The sequence below is a fragment of the Talpa occidentalis genome, unplaced genomic scaffold (assembly GCF_014898055.3).
Source record: "Talpa occidentalis isolate TD23 unplaced genomic scaffold, MPIMG_talOcc4v2.1, whole genome shotgun sequence".
Taxonomy (NCBI): Eukaryota; Metazoa; Chordata; class Mammalia; order Eulipotyphla; family Talpidae; genus Talpa; species Talpa occidentalis.
The window spans coordinates 128,807,189-128,820,240 of NW_026555331.1; the positions used below are offsets into that span (position 1 = coordinate 128,807,189).

General features: G+C 34.6%; 1 pseudogene; it reads left to right on the forward strand.

Annotated features, from left to right (window-relative positions):
- Positions 1–502: 502 nt before the first annotated feature.
- LOC119252175 (U2 spliceosomal RNA) lies at positions 503–602 on the forward strand (annotated as a pseudogene).
- The last annotated feature ends 12,450 nt before the right edge of the window (positions 603–13,052 follow it).

A 13,052-nucleotide genomic window follows, 5' to 3' on the forward strand; every position in this document is an offset into this window, starting at 1 on the left:
ACTATTTATAAAAAGTATGGCAAAATGCATATGGAAGAGGCTCTCAGAAGTGCTGACAATACCACTGAAGCAGATTACCTTAAAGGAAAACACATATGGTTCTGTTTTGTGACTTCTTGCTCAACTAAAAATGTTTAGAGGCACAAGCTAGCAACCTGCTGAGTGAATCCTATTTTATGTGGATTATACAACTAAAGGGGAAACGGTTAAAATTATTATTCAATTACTTTTTTTTACAAGATGAAAAACATGAGCAAATACATGGGTTTCCTTGTTTTCTTCACACAAGTTCAGGCCTCAGAATTATTTTTTCTTTCCTTCAGTGAACTACATAATGACCACACTTACTTCCCAAAGCTTGTAACCTTGCATCTCTAAAATTCAATATTATTTTGCTTTATATCTCTAAATTGGGAAGAAGAACATTTTGTGTGAAGACAAAGGTAGCCAATTATAACTTCTCTGTTTATCTACAATTGCCCCATCAGCATACTGTACTCTTATCGCTTCTCGGCCTTTTGGCTAAGATCAAGTGTAGCATACTGTACTCTTAGTCATCATGAAACAAATAACACCACTTCTTGTTATAATTATCATCCTATTTCTCTCCTCAGTCAAAAAACTTGTAATGTGTTTTCTACTCTCACTATCTCTATTACTTCCCTACCAAAATTTTAAAGAACTGTTATCTGGCTTTTCCCGGAAAGACTTTGAAATACAACATGACTTAAGTCACCAATGACTTTATGCTAGCTTTTGTTTCCTCAATTTCTTCATCTCTCTATTTTACTCAAAACTGTTGATTATTCCCTTATTTTTGATGCATTTAGTTGGCGTGTTATCACAATTTCTGTTTGACTTATACCACAATAAGTATACAAGTTCATCATACCTCTACTTAGTCTGAAGTTTGGAATTTCTCAAATCTCTATAGTAAAATCTGTTATTTACCTTGCATTCCTTTCAAAGGTCTCCTGGTTCATTATTCTGGTTTCAGTTGTTAATAGTAACGGTCTACAACCTCTCTAGCCAGAGCTGCTCTTCTGAGCTACAGGCCAACTGCCTATTTGATATTCCCTCCCTCATATCTCAAAAATACTTTAAGCATAACTAATCTAACAGCAATTCACACATCCTCCACCTCCCCATCTTTTTTTTTAACTGTTTTTTAAAGATTTATTTATTTATTTATACAAGCACTGGGTACAGTCAGAAGTGCGGGAGGGTGAGAGAATTCACCAGAGCCAGAGCAGGAAACAGAACAGGCAGACTGATGAAATACACTGCTAAGGGGAGCAGCAGGTGCAGCAGGAGAGGTCTGTGTACCATGTGGGACCCTCGCTGGCGGCCAGGATAGAACCAGCACTGCAGAGGCTGCAGGCAGCTTCACGGCCCAGTGCTCAACCTCTGCGCCACCAGGGGAGGTCCCACCTCCCCATCTTAATGAATGGCATCACCTTCCTTTCATTTGTGCAGACCAGAAACAAAGCTTACCATAGTAAGACCACATATGTATCCAAAGAATCTTTAAAATTTGTTATCTTTATCTCCCACCTTCCTAGAAATCATTGATTTTTCTTCAACTTTAGTACTACTCCTTAATCCATGTGTTTCACCTATTATAGCCAAAAAAAAAAAAAAAAAAAACAAACCTCTTGAATATTGCCTTCCTTTCTCAACATACATCACTGAACTAAAAAAGGTAGTGTATTTGTATTCTTCATGTAGATATATAGAAGTGGAATCATTTCATCATATGGAAAATCTATTTTTATTTTTTGAGAAAATGCCATACTATTTTCCAGAGGGGCTGTACCAATCTACAGCCCCACCTACAGTGTCAGAGGGTTCCTTTTTCTCCACACCCTTGCTAACATTTGTTTTTGGTCCTTTTAATGTTGCTATTCTCACAGTTGTGAGGTGGTATCCCACTGTGGTTTTGATTTTCCTGATTTCCCTGCTAAGTAGTGATGAGTATTTTTTCATGTACCTATTGTCCATCTGTACATCCTCTTGGGAGAAGTGCCTATTTAGTTCTCCTGCCCATGTTTTGATTGAAGTTTCCAGCCATGAATGTCTTTTTCTTACTAGTTTTCAGATTTGATCATAGTTCCTTTTATATTTTGATGCTCTTTTGTTTGATGAATATATATTGATGATTACAGATGCATCTCTGCTATACTGTTTCCTTAATTATTATGTACTGTCCATCCATGTCTCCTGTTACCTTTTTCAGCTATATATATTTTATCAGGTTAGGCCTACCTTACCAGTCCCATTTGTTTGTAGGATTGTTGTCAATCCTTTATTCTGAACCTGATAATCATTGGGCCTCAGAAGACAGCAGAAATTTGCATTCTGTTTTTTAATCAAACTAGGAATTCTGTGGATTTTATTTTTTTAAGATTTTATTTATACAAGAGCCAGGGTACAAGCCAGATGTACAGGAGGGTGAGAGGATTCACCAGAGACCGACTGGGTAACAGAATAGGCAGAGTGAACAAAATACACTGCTGAGGGGAGGAGCAGGTGAGACAGGAGAGGTCTGCTCGCCATGTGGGTTGCTCTGAGGCCGGCGGGGATCAAATTGGCACTCCAGAGGCTGTGAACAGCTTCACAGAGATCGCTCACCCACTTGTGCCACCAGGGAGGCCCCATTCTGTGGGTTTTAATTGGTGAGTTCAGTCCATTTACATTTACAGTATAATTACTACTGCTACAATTTTGTATTTAATTTTGAGGTTTTATCTATTTCCTTGTTCAGTTCGTTGTATATGTGCTTCTATTCAATTTAGATATGGGAATTCCTTTAAACATTTCATGGAGAGGGTAGGTCTAGTGTTTGCAAACTCTTTTAGCTTCAGTTTGTCTGAGAAGACCTTTACTTCTTCCTCAGATCTGAAGGAGAACCTTGTAGGGTAGAATATTCTTGACTGGCAGTTTTTGTATTTTAGTATTTTGGTTATATCATTCCATTCTCCCCTTGCCTATAATGTTTCTTCAGAGAAATTGGATGTAATTCTCATTGGGATTCCTTTATAGATTATCTACTTCTTCCTTCTGGCCAACTTCATTATTCTTTATTTTGAACTCTTGGAAGTTTCACTATTGTGTGTCTTGGTGAAAGTCTCATTCTGTTTAGATACTCTGGTGGTTTTACAGTTTTGTGGACTTGTACATCGAGTCCCTTCTCTACTTTTGGGATGTTTTACTCTAGTGTTACTTAAAATAAGTTCCCTTATTCTTATATTGTCTTTCTTTGTGGAGTTAGAAAATTATCACAATTTTTCTTCATTTTTTAATTTGTACCTCACTTTCTTTTTCACCAGGATTCTATGTTTATTATCAAATTCAAAGTCATTGATTTGGGGTCTCCCTGGTGACTGAGCAGCAAACCTCAGTGCTATCATACCTAAAGCCTGAGTTCAATGCCCAGCTAGGGAGCTAGTCCACATATGGCACAGCAGACCTCTCCTGTCTCACCTGTACTGCTCTTGTTAGAAGTGTATTTCAGTAATTCTACCTGCTGTGCTCCTCATTATGTCTCCAGTGAATCCTCTCACCTCAAGCACCTCTGGCTGTACTCCAGTTCTTACACACACACACACACAAAGGTCACTGATTCGATCTTCTCTTCAGTCTATTCTACTTCCATAACTTTCTCCAAAAATTTTATCACCTTTATTGATCTTTTATTATCCTGCATCACTGTAATTTATTTATTCAATCTTCCATTCATTAATTTTAAATCTCAGGTCATTCATCTGTTTTCCTGAGTTTTCTTGTAAACCTGTGTTCAGTTTTTCTGTGCTGTCTTATATTTCTTTGTATTTCTTTATCATGTCAAGTTTGAACTCGGCACATGATGGAAAGAAAAGATCTTCCTTGTCTTTGTGATGAGGTTCTGGAGATTTGTTCTCTCTCTTGGGTATAGTATTCCCATGAGGACTCATGTTGCCTTTTGTTGGGTTTTTTCTTCTCCTCATTATTTGACTTCTAAGAATTAAGCTTCTTCTAGTACATGGTGTCATGTATCGTGGAAAACTAATCTGTAGCTGGGTCTTCACTTAGTAAGGGGAGATCCTGTCTTTGGGGCATTGGCTATGGCAGCTCTTCCCTCAGGCCCCTTCATGGAGTTCATTGAAACTATAGTGAAGTCCTTGGGAGGGGACTACTATGATGGTTTGTCTTATGGCCCCTTTCCAGAACTCACTGAATAGACATCTGCAGTGTGGTAAGTTTCCAGGGAGCTTATTACAGCCATGCTGATGTCTGGAGGTGATCCCTTTTGAAATTGCTTAGAACTGTACCCTCCTGATACCTTTACCTGGTTACAAATGAGATTTTTAAGTGTTTCAACATTTTTGTATCTCTAAACACCAGACAACAGACCCTCCATCATCCTTTCATTTTTTTAAATACCCTGTGAACCTCTAATAATTTCTCCAGAGCCCCCATGCTATTTTCATGCAGATTAAACTGCCTGCCTACCTATGACTGCTTCATAATCTTTCTCTCACTTTAGTACTTTTTTGCACACACTTTCCCTCTGTCTGAAATACTCTTCCCTCATCTTTTTTATGCTTCCCATGTCAACTTGGCTTCCTTAACTTTTCATAATTTTATAAATTGTGTTAGATCCCCCTTTAACATCCAATCAGAGTACTTGCTGTTCACAAAATAACACATATCTCATTACTGTGTAATTGCTTATTTACTACTGCATTCATTCATAAAAAATAAATGAAAGGATAAGTACTACATGTATTCACTGTAGAAGTTGTTTCTCTAGTGCCTAAAACTGTTTTTGGCACCTAGCAGAAGTTCAATAATATTCAAAATATATAAAAAAATTCAGGAAAAGGAAACAGCCAACAGGGATATGAAAAAATGTTCAACATCCCTTATACTCAGGGAAATACAAATCAAAACCACATTGAGATACCACCTTACACCAGTAAGAATGGCACATATCAAAAAAAAAAAAAAAAAAAAAAAAACAAGCAACAACAAATGTTGTGAGGATGTGGTGAAAAAGGAACTCTCCTACATTGCTGGTGGGAGTGCAAACTGGTCCAACCACTATGGAAAGCTGTCTGGAGGTTCCTCAGTTTACTCAAAATGGAGCTACCATATGACCTGGCAATTCTACTACTAGGGATCTACCCAAAGGACACAAAAACATTGATCCAAAAGAACACCTGTACCCCTATGTTTATTGCAACACTATTTACAACAGGCAAAACCTGGTAACAACCCAAATGCCCAAGAATAGATTTCTGGATCAGGAAATTGTGGTATATATACACAATGGAATATTATTCAGACATCAAAAAAAAAGATAAACTCATGGCATTCACAGCAATGTGGATGGAGCTACAAGGAATTATGCTCAAAAAGAAAAATAGCAGATGTCTTCACTTACAGCAGGAATATAGGGGAACCAAATAATACATCAGTGTAAAAAAAATAATAACTGCAAAATACAACAAAGCAGAAACAGACAACTATAAATCAGAGACATAATGCAAGAGAGGAGGTGGGAGAGAGATCAGAGGGTGGGAGGGAGGAGCACAGGGGACTGTGGTGATGGTGCAAGGGTGCATTGGTAAAGGAAATTCTATGGGGACTACACCTGAGGGGGTGGGGGGAAGTGAATATTGTTAAAAATGAACAATGATGTAAAAAATTTTTAAAAATTTAAAAAAAGAATTTGCATGACTCACAAAACCCCCAAAATTTAAAAAAAGAAGAGGATCTGAATAGATAATTATCCAAAGATGACATACAGATAACCAGCAGGAACATGAAAAGATATTCATCATAACTTATTATTAGGGAAATGCAAATAAAATCTATACTGATATATCACCTCACACCTGTAAGAATGGATATTATCAGAAAGATAAGAAGCAAGTGTTAGTGAGAATGTGAAGGAAAGGAAACCCTCAAATACTGTTGGTGGAAATGTAAACTGGCACAGGCACTGTAGAAAATGGCATTAGATTCTTCAAAAAATTAAGAATACAAATACCATATTATCAAGGTATTCCACTCCTGAGTATTTATCTGAAGGATATGAAAACATTGTATCAAAGTGATATATAAGTTCATTTATAATATTATTTTCTTTTTTTAAAGATTTATTTATGCATACAAGAAGTGGGGTATAGGCCAGAGGTGTGAAGGGTGAGAGAATTCACCAGAGATAGAGTGGGGAACAAAACAGGCAGATCTACTGAAATACACTGCTGAGGGGAGCAGTGGGTGAGTCAGGAGAGGTCTGCTGTGCCATGTGGGTCTCCTCCCTGGTCAGGGAGCCAACCCGTGCTGAAGTGGCCATGGACAGTTTCATAGGTTGTGTCTTAACCCCTTGCGCTACCACGTTGGCCCTATAGTATTATTTTCAATAACCACGATTTGGAAACAACTCAAGAGTCCATCTATAGATGAATGTGTAAAGATGTGTTTAAATATATACATGTATATAAAGTAGTTTATATATATATTTAAAATGAAAAAAGTGATATGCATATATATGTGTGTATACACACATGTACAATCACACACACACACACACACACACACACATATATACACAGACAATGGAACACTACTCAGATATAAATAGAAATGAAATTTTACCATTTGCAACAAAATGGGTGTATATAGAGAGTATTATATGAAATGAAGATGGAAAAAATACAGTATGATTTCACTCACATGGAAGATGAGGAAACAAAATAAATGACTAAAGCAAAAATGAAGGGACTATTACATTATGATAACAGAGTAGTGCTTACATGAGGGGAAGGAAAATGAGGAGTATGTTAAACTGGTAAAAGGGGTTAGTTGTAATAGATGTATGGAAACTAGATTTCTGGTGGTTAGCACATTATCCTATACACAAATGTTGAAATATGTCTCTACATCTGAATCTGATATATTTTTATAAACCAATGTTACATTTCAGTAAAAGAGAAAAGGTGATTTGTGATATTAACTCCCCATGCCTTTATATCATAGAATTAACAGCACACAAATTACATCTTAGATACATTGTTTTCTCACATTCTAACTCTTCTGTGATCTGACATATGAGGTACAGATAAAGTTGGTCAGTATATGACTTCACAATATGGGTACTATTCTGGAAACTTAACTTTTATATTTGTATGTATACTTTCAGTGGTGCTTTTGGTGCCTTCATAAAGACTTTTGTAAACATATAATATTTTACTACTTAATTGCCCGAGCCCGCGGACTTGTCAACGAGGTTCTCGAGGGAAGAGCAGCGACCTGAAGAACAGGGGTACACCACGGAGGGAGACACGTGCACTCTTCGTTCAGCTATCGCAGGTCTCTTTTACTTTGGTTTTCGGCGGGGCTTTATAGCTGGGGACCGGAAGCGGAAGAAGCAGGCCAACAGTGCCGAGCCAATGATTAAACACATAACCTTATTTGGTGTGCCGGAGGCCATCATGCGCACTGGGCCAAAAAAAGCACAGCTAATCCCGGAAGGGCACATGCCCTTATTTGGTGCGCCGGAGGTCGTCATGCGCACTGGGCGGAAAGGAGCACAGCCAATCACAGAAGGGGGAAGTATCCTGATGCCACGAAGTAAGGCGCCAACACTTAATATAAAGTGCTAAGTGTTTCTCTTTATGTGATGTAGCTTTTTAATATGACCAAATACTATAATCATAGGGTATAAAAAAGATAAGTGACATTTATTAAGGTAAGTTCTTAATAACTTCTTAATTATAATTCCATTATAATTTTTGAGGCTTGTACCTCCCCTCAAAGTATGTAAGGAACTGAGTTTAATTTAAAAAAATCACCTAAATATCCAACTCTATATAGTCTATCTTTTTACTTATTTCCCAAAGTTTGACAGAAATTAAAAGAATTAATGAAAAAAATACAATTATAGCCTCTTAAATTTCTTTGAGGTGAATTCCTTTTGTAAAATAATAGGTGAACTTCTAAGAACTAATCACCCCCCAAAATACACATATGCACAATCTCCATACCCCCAACACATACAAAGGCACAAACACATAAATTACATTTCGGCCCTCTTCAGTGTCCATTTTCATAATACTTGAATCATGAATTGTTACCTATTTTTTTCACTGTATATGGGTTCATTTTTATTAGTGTGGCAAAAATATCCTTACTAAGTTCATCAAGATTTCTTTTGTCAAATACATTTAAATGTCAGTAGAACACCTATAGCTTATTTTTATAAATATATATTTAAACTGTATCTAAGCGCAGATGGATAGACAGGCAGATCAATAGAAAGAAATAGGAGTGCTAATTAGCAATTCTATTTACTTAATAAAACTCCTACGAAGTATATAGTGATAAAGACTTCAGAATTAATAATCATATTTAAAATTAGTTAAGTTTACGAGTGTATACAAACTCAAGATCAGGTTTTTGAAGCTGTAATCAGCAAATTATTGACAATACTATACTATTTTCAAGGCTCTTTCACAGAAGGAACATATAAAAATTAAAGGTGGAACTATGAACACTATATCATCCAGAAACTATTGAACATACAAACACTGAAGAGTAAATACAATCCACATAATGACTATATCACTTGACACTGGCAAAACCTTCCTTTTAAATATTAAACTTTAGTCTTAAAACAAAAATAAATGGATTACTACATTTCTGTTTATATTGGCAATGAAAAAGTTATATGAGAATTGAGAGAATTAATGGAAAATTAATAATAAAAAGGGCAAAAAAAGGATACAAATAATGTATTGGATAAGATACGGAGCCATAGACATTTATATAGCCAAGAAAGGAGAAGACTGAAAAGGATGTGATCACAGTCTATAAATACCTGACAAGTAAAATGAAAGAATGTGATTATTTGAAACATCGAAGATGGGAGGACAAGGAGCACTGATCTGAAAATAAAGAAGAAAATGTTTCAGCTTTATATTACATTAAGAAATACTTTGAAACAGTAAGAGGATTTGGCATTCCAAGTAAAAATCAAGGACAATACATAAACTTTAGAGAAGACCAGAAAATGATGTACCTTTAACTACAGAGAATAAATCAGAAATGATGTAGGGAAGAATGAAAAACAGTGAAGCTCAAAGGATCAGTAGGTACATTTGTTCAGGATGTGTGAAACATGTTAGCTGTCGATCTTTGTGTTATATATGATTCTTTAGCAAAACTCATCCTAGAAAATTATACTAAATTTGGAAAGCAGTTTAAATGAATGAAAAATTATAATCTATATTATGAACAACTAGTCCATGACAGCCATTTTCCAGTTATTGGTTATGTTTATGCTTTGATACAGAGCAATGCAGTAAGTATTGATAACTAAAATATGTAATAAATTTATGTAAATTTCCTGACACACAAAGAGGTCTACACATGGTATACTCTTTATAATTGTTTTAATTATACAGGTACCAACCCTCTCCAAAATAAAATCCTTAGTAATAGCAATAATAATAAAAATATCACTGAAAACAAATATATTTACCTCTATATGAAATACGTTCACACCTGAGATACAAAAAATCCAATAATAAATTATGCATTTCCTTTTCTTGAAAATATGCTAATATAGAAATAAATGTTTTTTTTATTGAATTACAAAAACAATTGTTTGTTGCTTTCAAACTGCTTTCAACTATGTTATATTTTTCATTGCTTAACTTTAGATTTTATTTTCATGAGTGGACCTGCTGTTACCCTATCAAAGTTCAAAAGTTTTAAGAGAGATGCTTTAAGGAGTAACATGAGACTTGCTCCTGGGAACAGGGTATAGTCAAAGATGAATAATGGTATTATTATTGATAAGTGCTTACTGACATCAGATGAGAAGAATTTGCTGTGGGCAAAATCATTAATTCACCAAAAAAAGGAAATAAAAATTTAAAAAATTTCGAATTACTGGCTATTATAACAAGAGTTGAATTAAGTTGATTTAAGAACATTAGAAAGTTCTACCTAAAGATGATTTCAGTCCAATTTACATGCTTTGCCTGGTTTGTTTTCACTTCCTTAGTTTCATATAAACATTAATTTGCAATGATCAGGGCCTCCCTGGTGGTGCAGGCAGTTGAGCACAGTGCTGTGAAGCTGTCCGCAGCCTCTGCAATGCGGGTTCAAGCCCCATAGGCCGTGAAGCAACCCACATGGCGTGGCAGACCTCTCCTGTTTCGCCCACTGCTCCCCTCAGCAGTGTATTTTGCTCTCTGCCGTCCTGTTCCCCATTCTGGTGAATCCTCTCACCCTCCCGCACATCTGGCCTGTACCCTGGTTCTTGTGTAAATAAAATAAATCTTAAAAAAAAAATGTTTTTTTTTTGCAATGATCAATACTTCACAGGTAGAGAAACTGGAGATTTTTCACAGATGAATATTTGTTATCAAGCAGTTTTTGATAGGTTAAGAAATCTCTAAGATGCTAGGTGCTTATATTGCTGACAAGGATGATTATGTTTAAAGGCTGGATAGAAAAGCAACTGACAATAGGAAAAGATAACAGCCATTGATAACAGGAAATATTTAATATGAGAACATAATAAAGAAAAAGCAGATATAGGAGGAATTAAAAATTGTAGAAGGTGGAAATCACAGACATAATAATCAGAAGATTGCTGAAATTCAAAAATAGAGAATTTATAATCTGAAATCAAAATGGAATGGTCATCAACTTACCATTCATTATAAAATGGAAACATAGGTGATTGTCAGCAAGGAAGTTGAAAGTTTTTAATTGGTGAAATAACCAAGCATTTTAATAAATGACTCCTTAGAGTTAGATGGATGTTTGAAAAATATACTTCAGAAAATACAAAGTAAAAAATATTTTAAAAATTTGGTGTTCAAATGAAATCATTTATTTGACTTTTACATATAAGAGCATTAAAGTTGATGTTTACAAAATTAAATGTGATATATTCTTCTGTCAAAATTCTTTTTTTGTTTACTGAATTTCAGTTTCATGCTTAAAATCAAAATATGTAACAAGTGTTTAAAAAAATGACTGAATAGTTAAAATCTTAAAAAGGATATATAACATGCAATCTTACAATATTTGCTCAATGGCTCCTTTTTATTTGGTCCTACTGAAAACAAATATTTTATTGCACTGATAACAGATGAAACAGCACAATTTCAGATTCTCTCTCGGTCTTCCCCTCTGTCACTTTCTTTTCTCTTCCCAAACCTAATTATCTGATTGAAATGTTATCTACTAAGTTTAAATCAATTAGGTCCCCTACACTTAAGGACTTATTATTTCTTAAATCACTTATTTATAAGACTTAGGAGACTTCAGTGGTTAACTAAAAAAATTCTTGAAAAAACTATCAAAGGGTTTAGAACATAAGAAATACATCAATTGCATAGAAACAGTTTTTCATTATGCTTTACACACAATTTTATTCAACTGCTAATTTTAATTAGAGCAGAACTCTAGCTTCTGCTCATTGGTTTAGCATGAGCAATAAAATAAGTTTATTTAATTTTCTAAAATAAGTAAAGCAGAGTAAAGTTAATTAAAAGTTAATTACAGAATAATGAATCATCTACCCTTGCTGTGCTAGTGTTGCCCAGATGACTACATGCTGTCCTTCCTGAATACACTTCCTTTCCCATAAGCTGAGTATTCCTTTTTTAAAATATTAGGATTTTCATTCACCTACTTTACTTGAAAAGTTCATGTTTCTTTTTTCTGAAGGTGTCATTTTTAGAAAATATGAACAGACATGGAGGTACATACACATACCTTTCTAGTTTCTCTCCTTTTGTATGCTTTCCTCAGGCATAATTTTCATTTAGACTTCTGATTGCCTTTTAAATTTGACAGAATATACCTATAAAATTCGTTAGTAATTGTTTCATTTCCCAGCATGGCATGTGTAGTTAACCTTGAAAGACAGATTGGGCGTTAACTGTAGTGAACCCAACCTTTGCCAGTATCACAAAGGTCATGAATCTGTCTCCCTGGTCCTGAGTCTTCAAATAGAAGGTTTTGTACATACTGGAATTAGAATGCTTTTACTGCTCATTAATTCATCATTAAAATGATGTTAAGTAATCATTCTCTATAAGGCTCTAGTGTACAGATTTTCTGGCATGAACTGATATAGCTTGGCTCGCAGCCACTTATAACTTGCTGAAAAAAAGAGCATTCATGTTTTTAAAAGATTTAAATCTTTTTGCAAAATTTTATTTTTAATAGAGGTCTTACAAGTTTTTATTGGTAATACAGTATGGCTTATCCTGAGAGTATCTTAATTTTTTGAATGGATATATGGATGGAAATATTTGAATTTCAGTTTTACCACAGGTCTTTTACAGAATATGGAATATACTGCAAGTATACTATGAATAATGAACATATCCACACCTTAATCATGTCTTACATCTTGACATCATAAATGTTAAGCCACTCTAACAAATATTATTTAAAATAGGAAAAAAAAGGATATCAGTAAAGCATGAGTATTTATACTGATATATCAGTTCAGCTTTTTTCAGTCATTGATTCGGTGTAAAAAGCTGTAGACTATTAGTTTTACAAAAATGCATGGTATAACTGTATTATGAAGTAACTAAAAAAAAAACTGATTTTCTAAATTCTTACTTAAAAGTATATTCCTTATTGTACACCCATACTTTTTCAACCTCCTACTAGAGCATATACGCAGAGGCATTTTTTTTTTCCCCCTCACATGTTGTTAATCAGAAGTCAAATAATGAAAATATCTGGGAAAGATCTGAAGGTAAATTTTCAAGAGTATCATTCACAAACAAAGTATAAGGGAGGAGTTGAAAGTGAGGGTGCAATCTCATTTTCACATCTTACTTGCTACTATGCATTTATTTTCAGTATTCTAATACTTTTGCTCATCTTTCTTTAAGTATTTTTCCTTTGCCTTTCTATTTCAGTTAAGTGTGCAACTGTCTTCTTCATTATTATATTCTAATTATCTGATTCTCAATTTTCCAAGTTTTAAAATGAGAATAGAAGTTAATAAAACTAAAACATTT